Raw genomic sequence first — 8,126 nt, forward strand, 5'->3', positions numbered from 1 at the left:
GGAGGAGGACGAGGAAAAGGAGGAGGACGAGGAGGAGGATGAGGACGAGGAGGAGGAGGACGAGGAGGAGGACGAGGAGGACGAGAAGGAGGACAAGGACGAGGACGAGGAGAGGAGGACGAGGAGGAGGAGGACGAGGAGGAGGACGAGGAGGAGGAGGAGGAGGAGGAGGACGAGGAGGAGGAGGACGAGGAGGAGGACGAGGAGGAGGAGGACGAGGACGAGGAAGACGAGGCCGAGGACGACGAGGAGGAGGAGGACGACGAGGAGGATGAATACGAGGAGTAGGAGGACGAGGAGGAGGACGAGGTCGACCAGGACGAGGAGGACGAGGAGGACGAGGACGAGGAAGAGGACGAGGAGGACGAGGAGGACGAGGACGAGGAGGACGAGTAGGGCGAGGTCGAGAAGGAAGAGGAGGACGAGGACGAGGAGGAGGACGAGGAGGACGAGGACGAGGAGGACGACGAGGACGACAAGGAGCACGAGGTCGAGGAGGACGAGGAGGAGACGAGGACGACGAGGACGAGAAGGACGAGGACGAGGAGGATGAGGAGGACGAGGAGGACGAGGACGAGGAGGACGAGGAGGACGAGGACGAGGAGGAAGAAGAGTACGAGGACGAGGAGGACTAGGAGGACGAGGAGGAGGAGGACGAGGACGAGGACGAGGAGGAGGATGAGGACGACGTGGAGGACGAGGAGAACGAGGTCAAGGAGGACGAGGAGGACGAGGCGGAGGACGAGGACGACGAGGACGAGGACGACGAGGACGAGGACGAGGAGGATGAGGAGGACGAGGACGAGGAGGACGAGGATTAAACAGGATTACACAGGAAAGCAAACAGCAACAGACCTTATGGTCCTTTCGAGGTTGCTTGTTAGAGGAAACTATGACTACAAGATCTAACTCTACATGTTGAAGGATAAGGATAGTAAAGCAAGAAGGCTCCCCCCACCACCAAACCCTCCAGGAAAAAGTGAGAAAAACCACCATGCAGCATGGAAAAACTGACATGGAAATTTTATAGGAAACACTGGAAAGGAAAAGTCACATTCTATAATACTTTATAAGCTACCCGATAGAGTAACCTGAAAGAGAAATTAAACAAATAAAATAATAGTTGTGGCATGACATAAACCGGTTACATTGAGTTAATGGGAAGTCTGTGGACATAACGTGGAAGCTACACACTGCACAGTGTGGATGTTTAGGGGTGGTGCAGCAGCCTTGCCTGGCGCTTTTAAGGTAGGCAGCAGTCAATCAGGCCCTAGCTCCGTTTGCTCCACTGAGACAAGGAACTCTCCCATGTGGGACAAGTACACAAGTTTCATCCTGAAGCAGTGACCCCTGGTACATTAAAAAAAAACCGATGGTGGTCACTTGACTAACAGGGACCCTCAGTGATCCACGGCCCATCACTGGTCGAAAGTAAGAGTAGTGACCGTTAACTCAGGGTTATCTGTGCAGATCCTAATATATGCTTATATTGCTTTCTTTGCACTGGGGAGATTGAAAAGTATATAGGACGGGTGTCTTAGATAAAAGGGGACTGCACAGTGCACAGTGTGGATGTGCAATGCACAGAGTGGATGTTTAGGGGTGGTGCGGCAACCTTCCCTGCCGCTTTTTAGGTAGGCAGCAGTCAATCAGGCCCTAGCTCCGTTCACTCCACTGAGACAAGGAACTCTCCCATGTGGGACAGTACACAAGTTTCATCCTGAAGAAGTGACCCCTGGTACATTAAAAAAATCCCGATGGTGGTCACTTGACTAACAGGGACCCTCAGTGATCCACATCCCATCACAGGTCGAAAGTAAAAGTAGTGACCGTTAACTCAGGGTTATCTGTGCAGATCCTAATCTGTGCTTACTGTATATTACCTCATTTGCTTTGGGTAATTCGAAAAACGTATAATGACGTGACGTGACGCTATGTTAACTTTACGGGGTGTCCTGTAGACACGAAGGGACTGCACAGTGTGGATGTTTGGGGGTGGTGCGGCAGCCTTGCCTGGCGCTATTAAGGTAGGCAGCAGTCAATTAGGCCCTTGCTCCGTTCACTCCACTGAGACAGGGAACTCTCCCATATGGGACAAGTACACAAGTTTCATCCTGAAGCAGTGACCCCTGGTACATTAAAAAAATCCCGATGGTGGTCACTTGACTAACAGGGACCCTCAGTGATCCACAGCCCATCACAGGTCGAAAGTAAGAGTAGTGACCGTTAACTCAGGGTTATCTGTGCAGATCCTAATCTGTGCTTATATTGCTTTGTTTGCACCAAGTAAATTGAAAATGTATAATATCGTGACGCAACAGTATGTACGGGTACATTGTTTACGGGGTGTCTTGTAGACTAAAGGGGCATGAACTTATATGTACCGTAGCTATAAAAGCAAGTTATTCGGACAGAAAAAGAGTCAGCTGAGGATTTTCGTGCAAATACTTGTCCAATTTGTTTTTGAATGTCTCAATTGAGATACTGTTCACGGTATCTGAGGGTAATCTGTTCCAGATATTTACAACTCTGTTAACCCTTTAACCGCGGGTGTCATTCCAGAATGACAGTGACAAAACTGGACCAAACTGCGGGTGTCATTCTGGAATGATCGTGAATATTTTGAAGACCGCGCGTTTTCCCGGCGGGCAAATTTTCTCACACAAGAGTAGCTGTCCAGTTCTTTCACGCCAGCCATCCCTCACCTCCCTCCTCCAACCCCGAGGGGGCCCCCCCACCCCTGCCCTGACCCGCATCAGTCAGTATCTGTCCAGCTCTGTGCGTGATAATGGCGCTCTGTCCCGACTCATCGTCGCTCGCTTCCTCCTCTACAATGATTAGTGCTAGTGTTCCCTCTACCTCTACACCGGTAAAGGAACTGCCGACGGCGAGGCAGAAGGGGTTGAGCACTCCAGAAATTAGAACTGAGCTGGACAAAACTGTAAGTACTACTCTTGATTGTGGCAGTGAAAGTGACACACTCACAGCAAGCAGTGATGATTTGGCAGTGATTGGTGGTGAACCATTTTCCATTGATAGTGACAGTGATGAAAGTGATCATGTTGTTTCCCCCCCACCACCCCCAACTTACTCTGGGAAAGGAAAGGCTCCTATGGGCAAATCTGGTATTGCACGTGGGAAGGGAGTGAAGCCAGGCTCACGTCTCCCACACCAGGCCCTAGTAAGCATTTCCCATCAATTTCCCGTTCCCCTAGCCCTATTGCCCTCACATCATCATCATCATCATCATCTGTCGTGCCCTCTCCTCAGTCTACATCATCTGAGGAGTACGAATTACCAAAGCCTGCAAAGCGAGGGAAGGCAGGCCGTGCAGGCCGTGCAGGCAGGCCTAGAACAAAGGGGATGCGTGGCAGTTGGAGGGCAAAGCTGGGCGATAAGCGAGGAGATAAGCAAGGTGATAAGCGGGGTAGAAAGGGTCAAGTTTCACCACGCACCAGGTCAGAAACCCCCCCGCCTGCCCCCCGCTCAGCTCCCTCACCCTCGCCACCCCCCCACTCACCGCCCCCGCACTCACCCCCCTCCCCGTTGCCTCCTGCCTCACCCCCCTCCCGCTTGCCTCCTGCCTCACCTTCTGCCTCACCCATTGCCTCCACCTCAGCTCCTTCTCACGGGGAAACGAGTGCAATGCAACCTGCCCCTGCCACTGAACCACACACAGGGCAAGTGGATGCATTTATTTGGTCTGACGGTGCAGATTTTCAGCCACACAATCCACCGTTTGATATGACAAATGCTGGAATACAGACTGCCTTCCCATGCAACGCAGGAGATGACTTTGTTGATTACTTCCTGGCCTTCATGGATGATGAAATCGTGCAGCATGTCAGCGATGAGACCAATAGGTATGCAGCTCAGTGTGCAGCAGAAGGGCTGGGACCTATTGGCTCACCAAAGCAAGTGTCGTGGTTGCCTGTCGGGATCAGAGAGCTGTATGTGTTCTTTGCACTAATGTTTTTGATGCCCGATATAAAGAGACATGAGTTGGAGGAGTACTGGCTCGTGGATGACATAACTACTATCCCAATATTCGGGAAGTATATGTCACGGGATCGGTTCCAACAGCTGCTTGGATACCTGCACTTCGCTGACAATGCAAACCCGTCACAAACCGACCCTTCGTGGAAAGTGAGGGATTTTCTCAACAGGATTAGGGATCGATTATGCGATTTTTCCGGCCTATGCAGAAAGTCGTCATAGACGAATCCCTGGTATTGTTCAGAGGACGTCTCAAATTCATGCAGTACATCCCCAGCAAACGCCACCGCTTTGGGATAAAGTTCTTAGTGCTGTGTGACTGTGAGACGGGGTATATCCTGGATTTTGTCATCTACTCTGCTAGCACAATGGATGTGAACAGGAAAGACCCCCTTGGCTTCTCTGGCTCCGTTGTAAAAGTGCTGATGGAGAGGTATTTTGGTGGTAATCATGTGCTGTACACAGACAATTACTACACAGCACCGAAACTCTCCAAATACCTTGCTGAACACGGCATTGGCACTGTTGGCACTGTACGGAGCTATAGGAAAGAGTGGCCTAGTTTCCCCGAAGCATCATCATCATCCAGGGGAGATGTTCACCTGAAGAAGTCAGACAAGCTTCTTGCGATCAGGTGGCATGACAAGAAGGTCGTGAATATGATCAGCACCATCCACAAGGGGGAATTGCAGAGAACTGGGAAGGTCAGCTACAGGACGGGAGCGCTAATCATGAAGCCTGATGCCGTCATTGATTATAATGTAAATATGAGACTTGTTGATAAGTCTGATATGATGATTGGCGAAATCGACTGTCTCAGGAGAAACACCCGATGGTACAGGAAGGCTTGCCTGCACATGCTCGATATGTGCATGCTCAACGCCTTCATTCTCTACAAGACACAAGTCGGGGGCATAAGGCAACCATCACTGAGACAGTTCCCCAAGACTGTCGTGCAGCAGCTACTTGCACGATTTGGTCAGGTGACGGCATTGATCCCGAGGCGACACTCTGACACACAACCTGACCGTCTTGAGTGCCGCAATTACATGAGCCGGCACCAGCTTGTGAAATTGCCTCTTACAGCAGGCGGCAGGTTGTCACAGGGCCGCTGCAGAGTATGTTCTACCACCACACGGAGGCCTAGGACGAGAAAAATGAGCACACACCAGTGCCTGGAATGCCAAGTCGCTCTATGTGTAACTCCGTGCTTTGCCGAGTACCACTCTCTGAGTAAATACTGAAAGTGACAGTGATATATAGTGATGCGACAGTGACGTGCTTTGCCAATAATTGTATAATGGATAATGTAGTAATAAGGGATATTTTGCCTAGAAAAAAAAGGAAATATTGGCCAGTATAATAAGTGATATTGTAATAAGAGAATCTGCGGCACTTGTGGAATTCTGCGGCACTTATGTAATTCTGTGATGCGCCAGTGACGCAATATAGTAATAAGTGCATTGTAAATATAATGTATATTGCCCAGATTATATGTAAAATATTATTAGAAGTTAGAAAGAATGAAAAGATCGCTTGAAACGTCAGTGAGCGGGTGCCGCCGCAGTGAAGTGAGGCACAGCCGCAGTGAAGAGCGGGCGCAGCCGCAGGGAAGTGCCTTTTCCCTACCTCAGTGAACACAGAGTGGGTGTTTATCGTATGTACAATGTTCATATATGTTTAAATTACTATTATGAGAGAGTGGTTGGCATTTGGTACTGGTGTGTGGGGCGTAAAATAGTTATTTAACACCCCTCAATTCTAACGGCTCTCCCCGTCCTGTGAAAGTCAACAAAGTCATGAAACCTACATCAATGGAAAGCTGAAGGTTAGTACTTTCTAATGGTACCATATTTTTTTTCTCTAGCTTTATTCTGTGCAGAGTTATTAAGGTTTAAAGGTTTGTTTACATTTGGCTGAAAAACCCGCGGGAGAGGACAGTCAGACCAAAACAATAGCCGCGGTTAAAGGGTTAAAGAAGAAGTATTTTGCTTCGTGGGATTGGAATCGCTTTCCCATGATTTTGCAGGCAATACTTCTGGTTTGACTCGACCGGTCTATATCAAAATATTTATTCATGTCTAAGTTGTCATATCCCTTCATGATTTTGAAAACTTCAATAAGGTCCCCTCTTAACCTGCGCTTCGTTCAATCAATCAATCATTTCCTGTGGCACGCCACGGGATGCATAGGGCCTCAATGAACTCTCTCCACCAATATTTGTCTCTTGCCATCTCCTTCAGGTCCCACCAACACTCCTCTCCTGCTTCTTTTTTCATTGTCCTCAACCAAGTTTCCCTCGGCCTACCTCTACCTCTTCTTCCTCTAGCAATCCACTCTGGCACATCCTGTATTAAACAACCTTCTTTTCTGTATATGTGCCCCAGCCACTTCCAGCGAGACAGTCTCACATATTCATTAACTGGTTCCACTCGCGTAATATCTATCCCTTACTCTTTCATTTGTAACTCTGTCTTGCCACTTTACCCCAAGAATCCTTCTCAGTATTTTATTCTCAAATCCTAATACTTTCTGATCTGTTGCAATTGTACTGTACCATGACTCATGCCCGTATATTAAAATTGGTCTAACCATGGACTTGTAAATTTTCACTTTAGTATGTACCGAAAGCATATTATTATTCCAAACAGATTTCAACATTCCAACAGCTCGCCAAGCCTGTCTAATCCTCTCTCAATTTCATTGTTTAATGATCCATTAGATGATACAATCGTTCCCAGATATTTAAAGTTTTCTACATTCTTCACCACATTATTCCCAATTACACAATCGATTTGGTTCTCCACGTTCATATTAATAATTTCAATCTTTCCACAATTTATTACCAATCCCACTTTTTCTCCTTCCTCCACCCGACAATCGAGCACCCTCTGCATCTCGTAAATACTTCGTTAGGCTAAATAATTTAAGTTCTTCAAGGCGTTCCTCATATGGTTTATATCTAAGTCGTGGTACCATTTTTGTGATTCTTCGCTGAATTTTCTCTAATTTTTCAATGTCCTTTCTGTTGTACGGACACCAGAATTGCACACAACACTCAAGATGGGGGCGCACTAGCGAGTTGTACAAGGCAAGTATGACTTTTTCCGATTTAAACTCGAAAGTTCTTCCAATAAAACCCACTAGCTTGTTTGCAATTTTAACCGCATCGGTACACTGCTTGCTTGGTTTTAGGTCATTTGATATTATCACACTAAGATCCTTTTCGCTGTCTGTACTTGATAACTGAATATTGTTCATTTTGTAATTTGCATGGACGAGAAGGAGGAGGAGAAGGAGGACGAGGAGGAGGAGGAGGAGGAGGAGAAGGAGGGCGAGGAGGACGAGGAGGAGGAGGACGAGGAGGACGAGGAGGAGGAGGAGAAGGAGGACGAGGAGGACGAGGAGAAGGAGGACGAGGAGGAGAAGGAGGAGGAGGAGCAGGACGAGGAGGAGGAGGAGGACGAGGAGGAGGACGAGGAAGAGGATGAGGATGAGGAGGACGAGGAAGAGGATGAGGATGAGGAGGACGAGGAGGAGGAGGACGAGGAGAAGGACGAGGACGAGGAGGGGGACGAGGAGGAGGACGAGGAGGATGAGGAGAGAAGGACGAGGACGAGGAGGAGAACGAGGACGAAGACGAGGACGACGACGAGGACGAGGAGGTGGAGGACGAGGAGAGGAGGAGGACGAGGAGGAGGACGAGGAGGAGGAGGACGAATAGGAAGAGGACGAGGATTAAACAGGATTACACAGGAAAGCAAACAGCAACAGACCTTATGGTCCTTTCGAGGCTGCTTGTTAGAGAAAACTATGACTACAAGATCTAACTCTACATGTTGAAGGATAAGGATAGTAAAGCAAGAAGGCTCCCCCCACCACCAAACCCTCCAGGAAAAAGTGAGAAAAACCACCATGCAGCATGGAAAAACTGACATGGAAATTTTATAGGAAACACTGGAAAGGAAAAGTCACATTCTATAATACTTTATCTATAAGCTACCCGATAGAGTAACCTGAAAGAGAAAGTAAACAAATAAACTAATACTTACAGCATGACATTATAAACCGGTTACATTGAGTTAATGGGAAGTCTATGGACATAACGTGGAAGCTACACACTGCACAGT

This window comes from Coenobita brevimanus, chromosome 9 (assembly GCF_032717465.1).
Source record: "Coenobita brevimanus isolate Jiangsu-jjx chromosome 9, ASM3271746v2, whole genome shotgun sequence".
Lineage (NCBI taxonomy): Eukaryota > Metazoa > Arthropoda > Malacostraca > Decapoda > Coenobitidae > Coenobita > Coenobita brevimanus.